At 40.3% G+C, this 22905-nt stretch overlaps 1 non-coding gene across 3 annotated transcripts in view; it reads left to right on the top strand.

Moving 5' to 3' along the window:
- Positions 1-11945, top strand: part of LOC103280581 (uncharacterized) — a 34791-nt gene extending 22846 nt beyond the window's left edge. For all 3 annotated transcript variants that reach the window (XR_010002475.1, XR_010002476.1, XR_010002477.1), the window contains exons 5-7: positions 1870-2062; positions 3176-3273; positions 8870-11945. This is a non-coding gene — a transcript (uncharacterized LOC103280581). The remainder of the gene's footprint in view (positions 1-1869; positions 2063-3175; positions 3274-8869) is intronic.
- Positions 11946-22905: the final 10960 nt, after the last annotated feature.

The raw sequence follows: 22905 nt of genomic DNA, 5'->3' as shown, positions 1-22905 counted from the left end.
GGTTGTCCCCTATTACAACATAAATTAAAGTATATCATTCAGTAGATCCTTCTTACATATGAATCATAAAATACTAGAGCTGGAAGAGACCTCATGGGCCATCCAGTCCGACCATCTGCCAGGAAACAGGGCAATCGCACTCAAAACACCCCTGGCAAATGGCCATCCAGCCTCTGTTTAAAAGCCTCCAAAGAAGGAGCCTCCACCGCACTCCAGGGCAGAGAGTTCCACTGCTGAACAGCTCTCACAGTGAGAAAGTTCTTCCTAATGTTCAGATGGAATCTCCTTTCCTGTAGTTTGAAGCCATTGTTTTGTGTCCTACCTCCAGGGCAGTAGAAAACAATGCTGCTCCCTCCTCCTGATGACTACTCCTCACATATTTATACATGGCCCTTATCGTGTCTCCTCTCAGCCTTTTCTTCTGTAGGATAAACATTCCCAGCTCTTTAAGCCACTCCTCATAGGGCTTGTTCTCCAAACCTTTGATCATTTTAGTTGCCCTCCTCAGGACACATTCCATCTTGAAGTTGGAGACATTCAACAGCAGCCCAATGAAGGTTTCCTACAGAGTAATAACTGATTTTTTAAAAAGAAATTATTGAATTTTTTATCATTAAACATTTTTATCATTAAACAAAAAGAACAAGAAATTGAGAAATGGTTTAAAAAGAAGGGGGAAAGGGAGGGATGTGAAAGAGGATAATAAAGAGAAAAACAAACAACAAAAAACAAAACAAAAAAACAAAGTAGTTAAAAATTAAAAAAAATATTCGACTTCCTTCTAGTCCTTTGCAGTTTCATTCTTATCTTTTCTCCCTTCCAGCCCTTCCTGGGTTTTCATAGTCGACCTTCTCCCTTTCCTTGTCTAATATATTTGTTATTAATCTTGTCACACTCTTATTTTTTTGAAGTATTCCTCAATAAGTTTCCAATCTGTATGTTTTATGGGGTTTCCCGAGTCCTTTTTCATGAAAAAGGTTAATTTATCCATATCTTTAATCTCAATTAGTTTGTTTCTGCATTCATCTTTTTCAGAGTAATAAGTGATGTTAAAACTGTAAATATTAACTAACTCAGTAGTGGGAAAGGAGAGAAAAAACGTATTCTGATTTCATCTGTGCAATGTTCAATGTTATGATACAATGGCACAATTGGCATCTTAAAAAGCCCCTGGACAGTAAGTCATTTTGTGTCCCTGCTGCCTCCATAGCTGGCCCTTTGGCTCTGAAATCATAAGCTTATCCTCTAAGGGAGATACATATACTCCTGTCCCTGAGTTTCATATCTTTCAACATTTCACTGATGAAAACCAGAACACATGTGGTCAAGCAATGTGTAGTAAAGATGGCAAAAGTTATTAATTAGAAAGAAAACACCAGATAGGAGAGGCAGTAGCAGTTTGCTATTGCCTAAATCCACCGGGATGGACAAGATTCCACCTTTCTTCTCTCCTTTCCCCCATTGACATCACTAGTACGAACTACTTTTGCATTTTGAACTCATTTTGGAGCAACTGAAGTAAGCAGAGAAGAAGACAAGAGAAGCACAAGTTATTTAAAAGCAGCTGAGAAAGTGGGACAATGTAGGATCAATTGGGATATTCTCTGTAACTCTGGTACAGTGGAGGGCATTCTAACAACAGAAGAAAATCTAAACCAAAATATAGGTCTGTGATTTGAACACAACGATTCTCAACCTGTGGGTCCCCAGATATTTTGGCCTTCAACTCCCAGAAATCCTAACAGCTGGTAAACTGGCTGGGATTTCTGGGAGCTGTAGGCCAAAACACCTGAGGACCCACAGGTTGAGAACTACTGCTCTAACATCAGTAATGAGGAACTATCTAAATTCTCTTTTGTTTCTCTGCAGCATATTTTGCATCTCCGCAACCAAATAACAATGAGCAACCATGCATATCTTCACCACCCTTGTGTCCCGACGACTCACATATGCATAGGAAAAGATGCTACTACTTTCGGAAGAAGAATATAATTGGACTTCCAGTGAGAAGTTCTGCTCCTCGCGTAACAGTTCCTTAGCAAAGATTGAAACTGATGAACAGGTAAGAAATGTAAATACTTGGTCTGTTTTCAATCAGTCCTTTCATGAAGAATGTTTTTTATACTCGACTGCTATGAAGAAGCCTTTTGAAACTTGAATTTAACAAGATTTCTGTTCAATTTTTTATCCCTTGTTTATTTTTTTAAAAAAAGATAATATCTGTGTGCATGTGTTCAGTTGTTATTGGACATTCCATAACCTATTGCAAAACATAGCTTATTGCATAAGCTATTGGAACATCACTGCACCCAGTCTATGGGCACATATCCTTTTGGAAAATGTGAATCTCCATGACTATGTGGAGACCACCTTTTGAAAACCACTAGCCAAGAAAAGCATGACCTTGTTAGAAGTTAACTCTAACTCTGATATTGACAAGCATTAATGCAACAGCACTCAGGTAACTCAGCTGTTAAACAGAAGAACCATGTCTTTAGACTGCCATGGGTAAAGACATGCCACTACAAAAATATATTTGGTTAGCAGAGGATGGTTGTTTTTTTTGCAGTTGAAGTTGCCCAAAAATACACACTCCCTTTAAAACCCTTAATTAAAATATGCACTCAAAGATAAAAAATTATTCTTTGAAAAACAGCATATCTTGTATTAATTCACCATACAGGCACATTTCTTAATAAAGTTCAGTTACAGATAGGATGTAGCTTCTTCTCTCTGGGTTGAGAACACAGGGTAGCAGTCTTTATCAATAGTCCATAGTCTTTAGTATAGCTATACTTACTGAAGTCCATAAGCAAATATTGAAGTCTCTAAACTGACTTCTCCCTGAAGTCCAAACAGCAACTTGTATGCATTCACCTCCTCTGAGGTCTGATGCAAGAGCGCTCCCATTGTAGTCTAAACAGATACTTCTCCATTGAAGTCCAAACAGATAGTGAATACAAAATGGAGTCTTGAGTCTGCATGTGCTCAGTATAATCACATGTCTGTAATTCCTCCCACACCAAAGAGTCAAATCAACATACACATGAGATACAGGTTACCAAATATACACATTAACAAACAAATAGTGAGTGGCTTGGGAGGTTGCTATTTCCAACAGTTGTGGTGTTTGCCTGGCTTGAGTTCTCTCACAAGTTGCTCTTTCTCTTTAAAGGATTTTGTGGAACGTAACATACAAAACTATCCCTTTTGGGTTGGCCTCTATAAATCCGTTGATCAACAATGGAAATGGATTGATGGAGAAAATGCAAGGTGAGTTTTTTTCTTTACCTTTCAGTCTTCAGCAGTGATACATCAAAATGAAAAGCCTTCCAGAGATCGTGCTCCATATCACTGCTGCCTAGAAGAATTCTCATTTTAGGATAATTTTTTGAACAGGATAACATTGCATCATTATATCATACTCTCCAACATTTCAGAGATGAGGATATGTGCAGCCAAGCGATATCAAAAAGTGGTCAAAATGACAGAATATATTAAAGAGAAATAATAGATAACATTAGACAAACAAGTTATTTTGTCATCAGAGCAGAAAATCTCAGAAATTCCTCTCAATAGTTGCCAGAGACAATTATAACACATAAAATAAGAAACAGGCTGGATTTATATAGCCATAGAATCCAGTATCTGATTCCAGATTATCTGCTTTGAACTAGTTTATGTGACTCTACCCTGCTGTATAATTCAAAGCAGATAATCTGGGATCGGAAACTGGGTTATATAGCAGTGTAGATCCAGCTACAGTTTGCTGCATCTTCATGGCAAACAATATCTACTCCAGTGAAGTGCGATCCTAATTCAAAATGTTACCGAGAAACCTCTTGTGCTAGTTGAAATAACCTTTCTTGAGTCAATGGCCCATTCTACATTGCCATATAATCCAGATTATTAAAGCAAATAATCCACACTATCTGCTTCGAACTGGATTATATGAGTCTACACTGCCATATAATCCAGTTCAAAACAAATAATCTGAATTGTATACGGCAGAGTAGAAGGGGCCAACCATCTTTATGCCCTTCTGCCAACTGAGCTGTTGGCACAACTGATCTTCTGCTTGACATCAATTTGCAGAAAAGCCAAAAAAGAGAGTGAAATGGAGTGTATATTGAAGAGGAAAATAAAGGGTGCATCTGCATTGTAGAATGTATGTATCCAGTAGGAAACCTCTTTAACTGTCACAGTTGAATGATATGGAATCTTCAAATTTGTAGTTTGGTAAGGCACCGGAACTCTTTAGCAGATAAAGTAAAAGCCATGGAAAACTACAACTCCCATGATTCTATAACATTGAGCCATGGCAGTTAAAGTGTTATCAAACTGCATTGATTCCACAGTGCAGATGCATCCAAGAAGGAACTTAGACCCTATCTACACTGCTATATAAAATCCAGATTATCTGCTTTAAACTGGAATATATGGCAGTGTAGACTCATATAAAAAGGTAAAGGTTTTCTCCTGACATTAAGTCCAGTCGGGGGGTTGGTACTCATCTCCATTTCTAAGCCAAAGAGCGGGCATTGTCCGTAGACACTTCCAAGGTCATATGGCTGGCATGACTGCATGGAGTGCTGTTATCTTCCTGCCGGAGTGGTACCTATTTGCATGTTTTCGAACTGCTAGGTTGGCAGAAGCTGGGGCTAACAGTGGGAGCTCATCTCACTCCCTGATCTTTCGGTCAGCAAGTTCAGCAGCTCAGTGGTTTAACCTACTGCACCATGGGGACTCCGTAGACTCATATAATCCAGTTCCAAGCAGATAATCTGGATTTTATATGGATCTTTTAGATGGGGTTTTAGTGATGGCAATAAGAGTTTACACCTTTATGACAGTGTAAACTCTTATATAATTCAATTCAAAACAGATAATGTGGATTATCTACTTTGATTATCTGGATTATATGCAAGTATGGATCCAGCCTAAGAAGGTTTGAAATCACACAGGACTTTGTGATGCCACCTTATCTGTAGAATGCAAAGATCTTAGATCTGGCAACTGCCATCACTAAGACCCCATCTAAAAGATCCATATAAAATCCAGATTATCTGCTTGGAACTGGATTATATAATCCAGTGTAAATCCAGCCCTAAATTGCGAAATTTTGATTCAACCATTTTGGAGGGTTACGGTTATGGTGTAAGCCTGCTGTTTCACTCTTCCTATTAGTAGGGTGTGCTACTAATTTGTCAGGGATTGAGTTTTTATTTCTTTTTTGTTTTGCTGTCAAAAAGAGTAAGAAGAATTTTCAGAAAGAAAAGTCTTCATACTCTCAGAAATCTTTGTGAAAAAAATATATGTCTTTATTTTAGACAAAAATACAGAACATGTGTTTTCTACAGTTTCCTGGGCAGATGTATATTCTTTACTTAAAAAAAAAACCCATGTGATAATCCTGCTTCACCAAAGGTGCCAATATCCATCAAATGATCACACAGGAATCTTTATATTCTCATATAATCATAGAATCATAGAATAGTAGAGTTGGAAGAGACCTCATGGGCCATCCAGTCCAACCCCCTGCCAAGAAGCAGGAAATCGCATTCAAAGCACCCCCGACAGATGGCCATCCAGCCTCTGCTTAAAAGCCTCCAAGGAAGGAGCCTCCACCACAGCCCGGGGGAGAGAGTTCCACTGTCGAACAGCCCTCACAGTGAGGAAGTTCTTCCTGATGTTCAGGTGGAATCTCCTTTCCTGTAGTTTGAAGCCATTGTTCCGTGTCCTAGTCTGCAGGGCAGCAGAAAACAAGCTTGCTCCCTCCTCCCTATGACTTCCCCTCACATATTTATACATGGCTATCATGTCTCCTCTCAGCCTTCTCTTCTGCAGGCTAAACATGCCAAGCTCTTTAAGCCGCTCCTCATAGGGCTTGTTCTCCAGACCCTTAATCATTTTAGTCGCCCTCCTCTGGACGCTTTCCAGCTTGTCAACATCTCCCTTCAACTGTGGTGCCCAGATTTGGATGCAGTATTCCAGGTGTGGTCTGACCAAGGCAGAATAGAGGGGTAGCATGACTTCCCTGGATCTAGACGCTATACCCCTATTTATGCAGGCCAGAATCCCGTTGGCTTTTTTAGCTGCTGCATCACATTGTTGGCTCATGTTTAACTTGTTGTCCACGAGGACTCCAAGGTCTTTTTCGCACACACTGCTGTCAAGCCAGGCGTCCCCCATTCTGTATCTTTGATTTCCATTTTTTCTGCCGAAATGAAGTATCTTGCATTTGTCCCTGTTGAACTTCATTTTGTTAGTTTCGGTCCATCTCTCTAGTCTGTCAAGATCGTTTTGAATTCTGCTCCTTTCTTCTGGAGTGTTAGCTATCCCTCCGAGTTTGGTGTCATCTGCAAACTTGATGATCGTGCCTTCTAACCCTTCATCTAAGTCGTTAATAAAGATGTTGAACAGAACTGGGCCCAGGACGGAGCCCTGCGGCACTCCACTTGTCACTTCTTTCCATGATGAAGACGACGCATTGGTGAGCACCCTTTGGGTTCGTTCGCTTAGCCAATTACAGATCCACCTCACCGTAGTTTTGTCTAGCCCACATTTTACTAGTTTATTTGCCAGAAGGTCGTGGGGGACTTTGTCGAAGGCCTTACTGAAATCCAGGTAGGCTACATCCACAGCATTCCCTGTATCGACCCAACTCGTAACTCTATCGAAAAAAGAGATCAGATTAGTCTGGCATGACTTGTTTTTGGTAAATCCGTGTTGACTATTAGCAATGACCGCATTTGTTTCTAAGTGTTCGCAGACCACTTCCTTGATGATCTTTTCCAGAATCTTGCCTGGTATCGATGTGAGGCTGACCGGACGGTAATTGTTTGGGTCGTTCTTTTTTCCCTTCTTGAAGATAGGGACCACATTCGCCCTCCTCCAATCTGCTGGGACTTCTCCCGTTCTCCAAGAACTCTCGAAGATAATTGCTAGTGGTTCTGAAATAACTTCCGCTAATTCCTTCAATACTCTTGGATGTAGCTGATCTGGCCCTGGGGACTTGAATTCGTTTAGAGAGGCCAGGTGTTCCTGGACAACTTATTTCCCTATTTGGGGTTGGATTTCCCCCAATCCTTCGTCCATTCCATGTTGCTGAGGTTGAAGATGGCTTCCTTTTTGTGAGAAGACCGAGGCAAAGAAGGCATTGAGCAGTTCTGCCTTTTCCCTGTCCCCTGTCGCCATCACCCCATCTTCTCCTTGCAGAGGCCCTATCGCCTCCTTTTTCTTCCTTTTTCTACCAACGTAAGCAAAAAAGCCTTTTTTGTTGTTTTTTATGTCCCTGGCAAGCCTGAGCTCATTTTGCGCTTTAGCCTTGTGAACCTTTTCCCTACAGGTGTTGGCTATACGTTTGAATTCTATAATGGGGAGAAGATTTAAAAAAACTGAAAAGAGGGATAATTTACCAAAATTTGGTGATTTTTCTTTCATGTGCCTTCTAGTGTTTGGTGACATAAGGTACATCCATGAATTTCAAATAATTTTTCTTGAGCAAGGAATAGTCAGTAATATTAGTCCACAGGCCCTAATTGTTGTTGTTGGTCTTCTATCCAAGTTCTAAGCAAAGCTGATCTTGCTTGCTTCCAATATCAAAAAATGTCATACATTTACAGTATTTATTTGGTTTTGGTTGCTGTGAGTTTTCCAGGCTGTATTGCCATGTTCCAGAAGCATGCTCTACTGGTGTTTTGCCAACATCTATGGCAGGCACCCTCAGAGGGTTTGTTTGTGTGGAAGGACTTTGGGGTTCAAGGTGCTTGACCTGTAATTTAGATGGTTTTGAAAAAAGTCCCGGAAGCTGCAAAGGTTCCTATGTTAAAAGGGTCAGTAATAAAGATGCAGTCATCTTTTTGTTCTCCAGCCATGTTTTCCTCTGACCTTGACCTTTACTACTGTCCTCAGTCTACTCACCCCTCTTTAAATGTTAAGATTGGGAGCAAGGCTCTCTTTTATCACAGGTAAAGGTAAAGGTGTTCCTCTGACATTAAGTCTAGTTGTGTCCGACTCTGCAGGGGTGGTACTCATCTCCATTTCTAAGCTGAAGAGCCAGCATTGTCCATGGACACCTCCTAGGTCATGTGGCCAGCATGACTACATGGAGCACTGTTGCCTTCCCACTAGAGCAATACCTATTGATCTACTCACATTTGCAAGTTTTTGAACTGCTAAGTTGGCAGAAGCTGGAGCTAACAGTGGGAGGTCATCCTGCTCCCTGGATTCAAACTGCTGACCTTTCTGTCAGCAAGTTCAACAGCTCAGCAATTTAGTCCGCTGTGCCATTGGGGACTCTCTCTCTGATCATACACAATTAACAAGTTGGTTGAGAAATCAAAGATACTGTAGTTGCCCCAGACTTCCCATCAGGCCCCTTGAATTCTGGTCAGAAAGAGAGGCAGCGTATATATGCATCAATATATGGGCAGCTTGGAAGGCACTGAACAGACTGTGCTCTGGCACCACGGGATGCAGAGCCATCCTTAAGAAATGGGGCTAGAAAGTGCAGTCAACGACATGCAAGTGTGGAGAAGAGCAAACCACAGACCACTTACTTCAATGCAGCCCGAGCTCTGTCACATGCACACTGGAGGACCTTTTTATAGCAACACCAGAGGCACTCCAAGTGGCCAGCTATTGGTCAAAGAACATTTAGAATAATGCCAAGTTTTTGAATCTTTGTTTGTGTTTTCAAATACATCACAACTTGTACCTTTGGTTCGCTTCTGGCACGATAAATAAATATGCATCAATTTTTAAAAGGAGCGATCTATTATGATTGAGTTTTATTCTACTCTATATCTGTGTTCCCACTTTCCAAAGAACTAAGCTGGATCTAATGAGACATTAATTTGTCTTGCAGGAAGCCTGCTGGAGATGGAGGCGACTGCGCCTATTTACATGTGTTCAAAAAGATGGAAGCAAACTCTGGAAGATGCAGTACACCACACCGTTTCATCTGCAAATCTGAAATACCTTAAAAGTTATGTTAAACATGCATGTTAATAGCCAGAGCCGGTCCAACAATGAGGCAAATTAAGCGGTCGCTTGGGGCGCAAAACATATGGGGGCGCAGTCGGGACTGCTTTTTCTGTTGATTTGTTGTAAAACATGATGTTTTGGTGCTTAATTTGTAAAATCTTAATGTAATTTGATGTTTAATAGGCTTTTCCTTAATCCCTCCTTATTATCCAACTTATCCAACTTATTATCCAACTTTTCACTTATCCAACGCTTTTATTTTTCAGTGATTGGTTTTGGGGGGGGGGGGGTGCCAAAATTCTGTTCGCCTACACTTGAAAAATACCTAGGGCCAGCTCTGTTAATAGCATGTGGCATAGGTCACCTAGCTTCAATGTTGTTGTTGTTGTTGTTAATAATAATAATAATAATAATAATAATAATAATAATAATAATAATAAATCACACAGTCCTAAATGCTTGGGAAGTGTTCGACTTGTGATTTTGTTATACAAAATCCAGCATATATATCTCATTTGCTGTGTTATACTGTGTCCTTCTGTCAATAATAATAATAATAATAAAGAGGGTAGGAAGAGACCCCTTGTGCCATGTGGTCCAACCCCATCCGCCTTTGTGCACCAAAAGCACTAGCAAAGCACCCCTTAATAATTAATTATAAACAAGCAAAGCTTTGGAAGGTGTGCACCAGGTGAGGGAGGAGGTGGAAAAAGCGAGGAGGAGGCAGCCGCTGCGGCGGGGGCTGGATAAATGGCTTAGATCGGCCACATGTGGCCCCCGAGCCTTAGTTTGAGGACCCCTCGCTTAAAGCTTTGGTGTTCTAACACTTTTGTTTTTAAAGAGAGAATTACAAGCAGGCAGCCACTGTAAAGCGCACCATTTTTTGGCCAAATTACAAAGAATGTGCACTTTTTGCATTGCATTCGGCAGCAAAGAATTTTTTTGGTTCCAGGGTATTGAAAATTGAGGTGCACATTAGATTTGATGGTGCATTAGATTTGAGAAAATACAGTAAAGCAATAGCATTTTACAATTAGAATACACTGCAATTGTATTTTCTCAATATAATAGATGTACAAATCAATAAACCTACAAAAAGAATAATTATGATTATAACGACAAGAGTAGTACAGTGATACCTGGACTTAAGAGTTTAATTCATTCTGTGGCTAAGCTCTTAACTCAAACCACTCTTATCTCAATGTTCATTTTCCCATTCATTTAAATGTATTGAAATGTATTAATCTGTTCCAGTTCCTTGGACAACCCCCATTTTTGTTACATGTTTTTAAATAAGAAAATGTACTTTATAAATAATAAGTAATATATGAATGCACATTCACATGGAACACTAAAAAAGAAAGATCAACTTTAAAAAGCAACTTGTTATGCTATTTATTAGAAGAAGTCAGCCTTTGCTTTAGAAAATGCATAAGGATGTGGGTGAACTACAATTCCCAAAATCATGGGTCAATCCCCCCCAAACCTCACCAGTATTCAAAGTTGGCCACCTTGGGTCTGTGTGCCAAGTTTGGTCGAGATCCAGCCTCAGCTGGGTTCAATGCTCTCTAGATGCGGATGAACTAGAACTCCCATATTCCAAGGTCAATCATCCCTGCAACTGGGTACTTTGTGTGACAAAAAAGAGAGGCTGGGCAAACATAATGTTATAAATTGATGTTGGAAAGTAAAATGACTATATAATCTCCTAATTTGACTCTGAGAGACCAGAGTTGTAATTCTTGGTCAGACATGGAAGAACAATGAGAGACCTTGGGCAACTCACGCTCTCTCAGCCTCAGAGGCAAAGGTCCCCTAATTAAATCTTGCCAAGAAAACCCCTCATAGCTTTGCATAAATCATCATTAATTTAAAGGCCCATATAATCAATACAATCTACAGCAAGGACAGACAGAAGTGGGGTTAGCTTGTAAATTACAATGTTATGTCAATAAGTAAATAAAAACAATTTACTCCTCAAGTGTTTCACAAGAGCAACATTAATGTCTATCCCCAGCCAAATAGTGCAATATTGTGTAATCTGAGTCAATATGATATTTTGTTATAGGTTGAATCAATCTGATAATTTGTTACAGACTGAGTCAATCTGGTATTTTGTCACAGATTTCTGTAACAATGAAAATGACAATGAAATTCTGGATTATATAAAACAGAAACAGACCACATCAAATGAGAGTGATGCCATGTCTGAAATTCTTCATCACGTTTGCAGAAGATTAATCCCCATATTTGAAATTATGCCTTTTCCTTATATTGCACAGCTCATCTGTCCAGTGGCAGTTCCAGGCACACCAAATGGGCAAGCAAATATGCATGAGCATAAAACATGGTATATGGGCTGCCCAAATGTTGACATTCCTTGTGCAACTCCACTCCTTCAAATGTGAAGAGAATGTAAGCATTCATAGGACACCAACAGGATTCTATCAGCCTCCTCCCACCAGACTCAAATCAAGGAAGGGCTTCATGAGAACCACCACTCCTCTTGATGTTCCTCCAGCAACAGCAAGGGTGTCCCTCTGGGCAGCTAAACCTGGCAATTCTAACTGGATGGCCCCCCATGAGGGTCTTCCTCCTGGGGCAAACCAAGAATGGGCAACCTGGAAGTCCCTGAACAGACTAAGAAGCGGAGTGGGCAGATCTAAAGACAACTTGGCAATGTGGCACTACCTGGAGGAATCCTCCACCTTGTGTGACTGTGGAGCAGAACAAACAACTCCGCATATGTATGCTTGTCCACAATGTCCTGCCTCATGCACGGAGGAGGAGTTGTTTAAAGCTACGGACAATGCGGTTGCTGTTGCCCGTTTTTGGTCTAAAACTATTTAGTTGCTTGTGATTTCCTTTTTTTCCCATCATTTTAAAATGTATTTGTTATGCAATGCTTTTGACACGAAATAAAATAAACAGGATTCTAGTCCTTGTGTTTAATACAACATGGATGCTTCTGTTTTCTTTTTTAATCTTTAGTATAATATAAAACACATTTAAGAAAAAAAAATCCATGCTATTAATTCCCATCAACTTCAGGCTACAACAATCCATGAATGAGAGACCTCCAAGCAAACTTATCCACTATCGTCTTGCTCAAGTCATGCAGATTCAGGGCTTCCTTGGCTTAAACTACCCACCTGCAACACAATCTTCTTCTTTTCCTCCTAACCAAGCACCATTGCCTCTTCTAGTTGGTACAACTATGGCCAAAGTATGACAGCACAGATTGCCATTTAAGATGGTTTAAAAATATTTCAAGAAATCAAGTTGATGCCATTGAATAGAAGACACAATACAGAGAAACTTGAAGAATGACTGTCTCTTGTTATAGTTTATTTAAATCAGAAGATTTAAATATTTTATTTAAAGTTTATTTAAATCAGAAGTTTATTTAAATCAGAAGACCTTTCACTTACAAAATTGCTAAGCAGGAAAGCTACTTACAAATGTTTCCTGTTTTCCTGTGGCCTGATCTACACTGCCTAGGCGTATTGCCTGCCTTGCATTTTTAGGTGTTACTTCCTTTATTGAGTAACATACTCTATTTTTACACAGCCATCATTTTGTTAAATCTTTGAGAGATTATGGGAATGCGAGTCTGCTGCTAATCCCTTTCAAGAATTCATTCTCATCCTTATTCAGCAATTTAAAACAACTTAAGTGAAGTAGATCTAATCATTTGATGCAACAAAACAGAGTTGACATTTTAAAATATGAAAAAAATTACTTGGCAGAAATAAAAATCAGGCTTTTGTGCACTGTGAAGGCTATTGTCAGGAAATCATGTCGATCATACTGCAAAATAATACAAAATTCACAAAATCTTTATTAGTCAACCAATATGTACAAAACATTTTGTGTCAGTTTTCAAAGCCCCACTGGCTTTTTCCTCAAATAAAAATATATTTAACGAGAAGAAAAGCCAATCGTGATTGTGTTACATGCCTACATTTTGTACCAGATGTTGTTTCTATTGCAATTTGTTATTTTGATATAGGTTCCAAAAAATGGGCCAAAACTAACAAAATGAAGTTCAACAGGGACAAATGCAAGATACTCCACTTACGCAGAAAAATGAAATACAAAGATACATAATGTGGGAAACCTGGCTCTACAGCACTACGTGGGAAAAAGATCTTGCAGTCCTCGTTGACAACAAGTCAAATATGAGAGAACAATGTGATGTGGCAGCCAAAAAGCAAATGGGATTTTGGCCTGCATTAATAGGAGTCTAGTGTCTAGATCGAGGGAAGTCATGCTCCCCCTCTATTCTGTCTTGGTCAGGCCACACCTGGATTCACACTGTGTCCAATTCTGGACATTGCAATTGAAGGGAGATATTATCAATCTGGAAAGTGTCCAGAGGAGGGCGACTAAAATGATTAAGGGTCTGGAGAACAAACTCCATGAGGAGCAGCTTAAAGAGCTGGGCATGTTTAGCCTGCAGAAGAGAAGGCTGAGAGGAGACATGATGAGGGCCGTGTATAAATATGAGAGGAGAAGTCATAGGGAGGAGAGGGCAAGCTTGTTTTCTGCTGCCCTGGAGACTAGGACGTGGAACAATGGCTTCAAACTACAGGAAAGGAGATTCCACCTGAACATTAGGAAGAACGTCCTCACTGTGAGAGCTGTTCAGCCGCAGTCATGAGTCTGCAAGACTTGGAGAACTTTCATTCATGGGATTGCCAGCAGTTAGCAACAAGTCACTTTCCTTTCCTTTTTTTTGTTATACATTTTTTATTAGTGGCTTTTTTGTACAGTGCTTAAAATCACTTTCCTTTCCTAAGCCTACTGTGGCCTATTTGGGTTCAAAACACATGCATTTTCTGATGTAACTATAATCTATTGAGTGTTCTTTTGTAAGTATGTGTGTTTAACATTTTTCCTTGGGCAAACAAAGTGAGTAGATTTGAATTGTGTATTGTTGCAATACAAGAGGTAATAAAACACCAAGAAGACTTTATAAATTGTTCTGTGAAGGAAGCACTTGTTATGTATACACAAACACACATGTTATAGAGCAGTTTAAAGCCACAGTGGATAGTGAGATCCAGGCTGCTGTGGGTCCAGCCTGGTGAGAAAAAAGAAGCCAATAATTCCAGAATAGATCTCACCAAGTTGAAGCAGAACCCACCGAGGTATTTTATTTAATTTCATCTGAAAGTGATGCCAGCCCACGATAATTTGCCAAAATAGGCTGAGATACATTATACAGCTAAATAGGCATTTAAATACATATCAGATTCAAAGTTCTCACTGCCCACAGCTGGACCCGGCTTGGCTGTGCCTGGCCAAGCCTGGATGATGTCAATGAGGTTTCCCTGCAAAGGCGGCAGTCTGGCATGCCACAGCCAATGGGAGAGCGCCGCCTGCTTCCAATGTAAATTTCCCTCTGTCCAATGATGAAAGAGGGGCTTGCAAACCTCTGAACAATGGGTGAGGTGATGGCTGATGATGTGATAAAGTATCCCTGATGTGTGGGCCCAATAACCTTGATGGGTCTGTTGAAACTCTTATTGTCCTTTTGCATGTACAGTCTCTGATTGAGCCCAGTGTCCCAAACACCAAGCTCCCAAGGCAAGTCCACAGAAAATATTGTTCATATAAATGTCCATGGCTGGGAATAAGGGGCCATAGTTGCAGGGCTATCCTTTACTGCAGTGTGGTCCAATCTTTAGTTACCCGAGGGCCAATCAAACTCTAGTATAGGAATGTGAAGCTTCAATATGGCCATTATATGACCATTTCTTTAAAACTTAAAGTAGTAAGAAGGGTAAATGATATTTTTCCAAATGTTAAATTAAAATATTTTTCCAGTAAGAAGGGAAGGGCCAACAAAAATGAACTGGTTGAACCACACTGCTTTACTGGAAGCCTGGTTCCCATGGGTTTGGGGTTACATACAGATTGGGGTATACAAGGTTCTCTGAGGGACTCCTATCTCCCTTAGTCCTCTTGTGGGAGGGAAATACGAAATTATAATAAAGGATAGTAAGACTTATATATGAGGGCCTAGGAAGGAAAGGACATCTAGATCAGCTGACCCTCCTTGGGATGGAAAACATATGCAGAAAAGACCTGGATGAAGGAGGGAGACCATCTAGATCTCCATATCCACAGGGTGCTGGGTTGACACAGGTGACAGGATAGGGATATGCAAGGGAGGGGATTATGGGTTAGGTAGTTAGTGAGAGAGTGTGTGGAAATGAGTGTGTGGAATCAAAATGAGGCTTGGGATGTTTATGAAAGACTATCTGGTGGATGATGGTTTAGATATATATGTGTGTGCTTTAGTAGAATCTAGCCTCAGCATCAAGGGAACAGAAAAATGTGAGTCAAAGGTAATACAGAGAGGCAGAAGGATGCATTTCAAATTTGAGAAGTAAGGGCAAGATTATAAAACATATTGTTTACTTGGCTTTTTTTTTTCATCTGCTAACCTTTAGCCTAGATATGTAAATGATTCTCAGCCCAACTCTAGACTGAGGTAAGAAACAATTAAAAGAGTCTGGGTTGTTGTGCACTTTCTGGGCTGTATGGCCATGTTCCAGAAGCATTCTTTCTTGCCCACATCTATGGCAGGCATCCTCAGAGGTTGTGAGATATATTGGAAAACTAAGCAAGGGAGGTTCATATATCTGTGGAAGGTCCAGGGCAGAAGAAAGAACTCTTGTCTGTTGGAGACCAGTGTAAATGTTGTAATTAATCACCTTGATTAGCATTAATGGCCTTGCCAGCTTCATTTCTGCCTGGGGGAATCCTTTGTTCTGAGGTGTTAGCTTGGTTTTCCAATATACCACACAACCTTTGAGGATGCCTGCCAGCTCTATGAATCACTAGAAGTCGGAAATCACTCATGGATCACCACAAGCTCAACGTTTATTTGTTGTGAGCCCTCAAGGCATTTCCGCCCTAAGGCGAAGGAATTGCGGTTGCGGGGGTGTCTTGGCAAGCGGAGTGTTTTGCCTTTTGTGTGTAACCTTGCCCAAGATCAAAAGGCCCAGCGGGGATTCGAACCCAAACCTCCCGGTGTCCCAGGTCCAGCGCTTAAACCACTACACCACGCCGGCTATATACGCCCCGCAGCTGCGAATCTGGCGTATTGAAAATAAACTCGGTCCTTCCTGGTTGTTAATGTGAGCTTGGGCGTGTCAGCAACTGGGAAGATAGTGCGACCGGTGGCGTGATGAGCTGATGCCTAAATAGGGAAAGGCGTGAACGTCATTAGCCACATTTTTTTAGTGCTGCGGGGATTTCCAGCAATGCCTATGCTGAGCCAAGCCTTTTTTTCCCTGAGGGCAATATGATGCAAGATTTAACTAGGGAGGAATGTGGTTGGAGGGGTTGTCCTGCTGTTGTCATTGTTGTTACACTGGCCAACTCACTTTCTGCTGCCTGAAGTGTTAGATCCTATTTCTGGATATACAGTAGAGTCTCACTTATCCAACACTAGCTTATCCAATGTTCTGGTTTATCCAACGCATTTTTGTAGTCAATGTTTTCAATATATCGTAATATTTTGGTGCTAAATTCATAAATACAGTAATTACTACATAGCATTACTGCATATTGAACTACTTTTTCTGCCAAATTTGTTGTCTAACATGATGTTTTGGTGCTTCATTTGTAAAATCATAGCCTAATTTGATGTTTAATAGGCTTTTCCTTAATGCCTCCTTATTATCCAACATATTCGCTTATCCAACATTCTGCCGGCCCGTTTATGTTGGATAAGTGAGACTCTACTGTATTTGACCTGGCAGTTCCAAAAATGGCACCAGTTTCCCGCCCCATCAGCTCTAGTTTTTGAAATACAGAACATATACCATCTACAAGCTGCCAGCTGCTTGTCTATAGAAAACCAGAATATACAAATAATAATAAGAAGAACAACAACAACAACAACTTGGGAAGTATTCGACTTGTGATTTTGTGAAACGAAATCCAGCATATCTATCTTGTTTGCTGTGTCATACAACAACAACAACAACAACAACAACAACAATAAAGATGATGGGGATGATAAAAAACAACAGGAAAAACACAGCCGTTATCAGGACCTCAAAATCAAACTGCAACAGCTCTGGCATAAACCAGTACAGGTGGTCCTGGTGGTGATCAGCACACTGGGTGTCCAGCCAAAAGATCTCAGCCAGCATTTGGAAACAATAAACATTGACAAAATTATGATCTGTCGACTGCAAAAGGTCACCTTACTGCGCGCATCATCTGAAAATACATCACACAGTGCTAGACACTTGGGAAGTGTTCAACTTGTGATTTTGTGATACGAAATCCAGCATATATATCTCGTTTGCTGTGTCATACTATGTCTTTGTGTCAATAATAATAATAATAATAATAATAATAATAATAATAATAATAATAAATAAAAAAAAACTTTATTTATATCCTGCCCCCTCTCCAAACAGGACTCGAGGTGGCTTACAAGAAGTAAAAACAAAATGCAAAACACAGAGTTACAACATGATACATGAACAATAATCTTTTAAAAAAAAACCCTTATAGCATAACAAAAAAAAAAAAACACACACACACACACACAATATAAAACCAAAGCAAAAATACAGTAAAAAATAATGCATAATGACAACAGAAAAAAATCCTACAGACTACCATAGCAATAAGATAATAAAATAACACAAGTTAAAATTATTTCTGGATTTAAAACATGTTATCCACCAGAGGCAAAACTAGTTCAAGCCAGTTGGCATTGGTGCAGCTATAAACCACCATCACAAAAGAATTATGATCAATAATTTTTGAATGCCTGCTGCCACGTCCAAGTTTTTAGTTTTTTCCTAAAGGAAGCTAGAGAAGGAGCCTGTCTGATTTCTTTGGGCAGGGCATTCCAGGCCCTTTTCCACGATCCCACCAACCACGCTTGTGAGGGTGACAGGACCATGAGAAGGGCCTCCCCAGAGGATCTTAGGGCCCAAGCGGGTTCATAGGAGGAGACATGGTTACACAAATAGATCTGGTGCAGTCTATTCAAGGCAATTTTCTGAATCAGCACCCCAAAGAACCCCAGCAAAACCAGGACAGTGTGTGCGTGCATATATAAATATTATATACACACACACACACACACACACACACACACATATATATATATATATACTGGAATTCATTGGGATTGCCCGATAATTGTACTTTCTGGTTGCTTGAGAGGCCGACCAAAGGCAAGATGGATGGATGGTATCCTTGAAGAGACTGGCATGAACTTGAAGGAACTGGGGGCAGCGATGGCTGACAGGGAGCTCTGGCGTGGACTGATCCATGAGGTCACAAAGAGTTGGAGATGACCGAGTGAATGAACACACACACATAAGGGACAAAGTGTAAAAGACAGATTTTGAGAGAGTGGTATTTGCTTTCCACTTGTGCTTCCCTGAGTTGAGTCTCCATTTGATGTCTGATTAGCTGTTTCAGATTTTTCACAAATGCACGTGCTCTGGAGGAGTCCACACAGTGGGGAGGGAAGGAAAGCACATACTTTACATGCCTGCAGGTATACACAAGCACAGAAAGGTGCATGTTTCTCAGGAAGATTTGGGATTGAAGGGCACCTTTTAAACATGTGTTTTTCAGCCCTTAACCTGATTCTTCTTTTAATTTTTTTTATTTTTAGTTGTTGAACATTTTAAATGCATTTAAATACTCAAAATCTCAACATTTTCAACACAAGAGTACTCATAGCATGTGAACTATCTCAGTTATAATGAAATAACCCTTACACATTTTTTCTATCCCGAGCTAAAGGAGAATACGTGTACGTGTGTGTGTGTGTATGTGTGTGTGTGTGTGTGTATAGTAGAGTCTCACTTATCCAACATTCGCTTATCCAACGTTCTGGATTATCCAACGCATTTTTGTAGTCAATGTTTTCAATACATTGTGATATTTTGGTGCTAAATTCATAAATACAGTCATTACTATGTAGCATTACTGCGTGTTGAACTACTTTTTCTGTCAAATTTGTTGTATAGCATGATGTTTTGGTGCTTAATTTGTAAAATCATAACCTAATTTGGTGTTTAATAGGCTTCTCCTTAATCTCTCCTTATTATCCAACATATTATCCAACATTGTGCCAGCCCATTTAAGTTGGATAAGTGAGACTCTACTCTGTCTGTGTGTGTGTGTGTGTGTGTGTGTGTGTGTGTGTGTGTGTGTATATATATATATATATATATATATATATATATATATATATATATATCTCCTGACAGTACAAAACCCGATTCATCCCAATTCTTCCTGCACTTTGACTAAATGTCATTTAGCCACACACACCCCTTAAGCCACTTCCTCTTGGATTTTAATGCATGTGTAGAAGGGCCCTTGTAGGGGATCAGATAAGTACACTGCTGCAAACATAAATTCCACCAAGAAGTTTCAAGTATTTCAGCCAACATCTGAAAATGTTTAAAGAAGAAGGGGGTAGGTTGTGGGAGATTACTCAGTTGCCACTGAATGAAATTTGGAAATGATGAAAGAGAAGAAAGATAGGAAATCTAGACTTGAATCAATCAGGGGCAGCTAACACCTCTAAACAAACGATTCCCCCAGGCAGGAAGAAACAAGGACATGTAGCAGGCAAGGCCTCTCAGCCCAGTAGTAGCAAATTTCTATATGGAACAATTTGAAAAACAAGCCCTAGAAACAGCGCCAAAAAAGCCAACTGTATGGTTCAGATATGTTGATGACACCGTCACCATTTGGAGCCATGAGGAAGAGGAACCTCGCAAGTTCCTGGACCACCTCAACAGCATCCACCCAAACATCAAATTTACCATGGGAAAAGAAAAGGAAGGAAAACTGCCATTTCCAGATGTACTGGTCATCTGCAAACCCAATCAACAATTGGGCCACACAGTTTACAGAAAACCTACACACAAAGATAGATACCTTCATAAAAACTTCAACCATCACCCAAGTCAAAAAAGGAGCACAATCAAAGCCCTGACAGACCGTGCACAAAGAATCTGCAAACCTCACCTCCTCCAAGGTGAACTCAACCGCCTAAACTGGGCTCTACAGGCCAATGGAGACTCCACCACAGACATCAGAAGAGCTGCAAGGCCAAAAACAAGCCATGAGAGTCAAGATAAAGATCCACCCAGAAGAAAGGTGTTCTTACCATACATCAAGGGAACCACTGACCGCATAGGCAAAGTGATGAAGAAGCACAACCTACAAACGATCTACAGACCCACAAAGAAAATCCAACAAATGCTACAGTCAGCGAAGGACAAGAGGGATCCTCTCACCTCTGCAGGAGTCTACCGGATACCATGCAGCTGTGGACAAGTCTACATAGGGACCACCAAACGCAGCGCCCAAACACGAGAACATGAAAGGCACTGCAGACTAACTCAACCAGAGAAGTCAGCAATAGCACAGCACTTGATGAACCAACCTGGACACAGTATATTATTTGAGAACACAGAAATGCTGGACCACTCTAACAACTATCATGTCAGACTACACAGAGAAGACATTGAAATTCGCAAGCATGTGGACAACTTCAACAGAAAGGAGGAAACTATGAAAATGAACAAAATCTGGCTACCAGTATTAAAAAACTAAAAAATCAGAACAGTAAATAAGAAGGAGCCATGGTGACGAAGTGTGTTAAAGTGCTGAGCTGCTGAACTTGCAGACCGAAAGGTCCCAGGTTCAAATCCCGGGAGCGGCATGAGCAACCGCTGTTAGCTCTATCTCCTGCCAACCTAGCAGTTCGAAAACATGCAAATGTGAGTAGATCAATAGGTACCGCTCCAGCGGGAAGGTAACGGCGCTCCATGCAGTCATGCTGGCCACATTACCTTGGAGGTGTCTACGGACAAAGCCAGCTCTTCTGCTTAGAAATGGAGATGAGTACCAACTCCCAGAGTCAGACATGACTGGACTTAACATCAGGGGAAACTTTTACCTTTTTAAATAAGAAGCAACACTCTGAAAGCAGAGGAGTTCCAGACATGGGAACCAGGGGCAGCTAACGACTCCGAACAAAGGATGCCCCCAGGCAGGAAACCAGGAGATGAAGCTATTCAATGCTAATTAAGGTTATTAACTACAACATTCACACTGGCCTCCAACTGACAAAGAGTTCTTCTCTCACCCTGGACTTTCCACAGATATATATAAACCTTCCTTGCTTAATTTCTCCATACCTCACAATCTCTGAGGATGCCTGCCATAGATGTGGGCAAAACGTCAGGAGAAAATACTTCTAGAACATGGCCATACAGCCCGGAAAACATACAACAACCCTTCCTTGTTTAGTTTTTCTAATATATCTCACAACCTCTGTGGGTGCCTGCCATAGATGTGGGAGAAATGTCAGGAGAGAATGCTTCTGGAACATGGATATACAGCCCGGAAAACACACAACTCTGTGATTCCAGCCATTAAAGCTTTCATGTTGTATGCTACATGTGGAGATACTGTCCTTCTTTTTCACTAGACCACAAAAAGTGACTCTGAAATGATGGGACTGAAGAGTGGCTATTCAGTGAAGTTTTGTCATATAATAACTTTATAATAACTTTATTTTTGTACCCCACCTCCACCTCTCTGATGGGACTCAGGGCGACTTACATATGGCACAAGGTGCCTAAAACAACACATAAAATAAACACACAGTACAATACAAAATAAAACCACAGTTTATTTCCTTTCATCTGCTCTTTCCATATTTCAGTGAATTGCTTTACTGCAGATCCAGCGGTGTTCCTGATTGCATACTGAAGTGCTGGGTTTAAATTCATCATTCAAGTAGGTACAATCTCCTCCATCCGATCCAATAACCTCAATGCTGAAACATAAGAAGACGTAAAGACATATTAACGAGGATACATAATCCAGGCTGATCATTACAAGCATATGTCTTGCATAGAGATAAACTTCTGAGCTGACCTATGGATTGCTACCTGCCCCAGCAGAAGAAAACATTGGGGACAGTCCTGAACAATGTATTGATCTGTTAAGGTCAATATAAATAACCATGACACAAATCAGTTTTTGAGATTTGTAGCATTACAAGTAGAAGTCAATTTGTCCTGATGAAGCTAAGGCCTCTTCCAGGCAGCTGAATAAAATCACACATTATAGGCTTTAAACTGGGACATACGGCAATGTGGACTCAGATAACCCAGTACAAAGCAGATATTGTGGGATTTTCTGCCTTGATGTTCTGGGTTATATGGTTGTGTGGAAGGGCCCTAAGTACTGTCAACACTTTCCTTGCATGGATTCATATAACACAATTAGATGATATTGATGTTGATGATGATGATGATGATGATCATCATCATCATTTTGAAAACACTCCTGGAAATAATCAACGTATTCACCTTCACAACCCCTCTCTTATTTTATCTATAAAGAATATACATTGCTACATCTACATCCAATTTATATGGTGTTATTTCTTATCAAGTAATGATTTGATTGGCACACTCATTATAAATCATTGCAGCATGGTCAGCAGAACTATTGCTGGAATGCTGTTGGGAACTGATGTGGATAGAACCACCTAGTTGCTCTGTTTCCTTGCTTGTTTGTTTAAAGCATGTATATACAATTGGTACTCCATATTTGTGGGTTTGTCTTTTACAGATCTGATTATTTGTGGATTTGATTAAAATATTATCTCTATGAATTTCTAGGTCCTCCAGTGCAATGTTTGCCACAAATCATACTAGAGGCCCTACAGATCCCCAGATAGAACATCTTTCTAGAAATGCCTGGGCCCTTCAGCATGGTTAAGTTGCCAGAAGGTGGCCCTAGAATTGTATTGGAGGATCTAGCAATTCCTAGGGAGGTGTTCTTAGCTGAAAATAATAGCATTTTTGAATTTGTGAGTTTTTTCCC

The sequence above is a fragment of the Anolis carolinensis genome, chromosome 2, assembly GCF_035594765.1.
Source record: "Anolis carolinensis isolate JA03-04 chromosome 2, rAnoCar3.1.pri, whole genome shotgun sequence".
NCBI classification, from domain to species: domain Eukaryota; kingdom Metazoa; phylum Chordata; class Lepidosauria; order Squamata; family Dactyloidae; genus Anolis; species Anolis carolinensis.
This window is presented reverse-complemented; position numbering and strand designations above follow the sequence as displayed.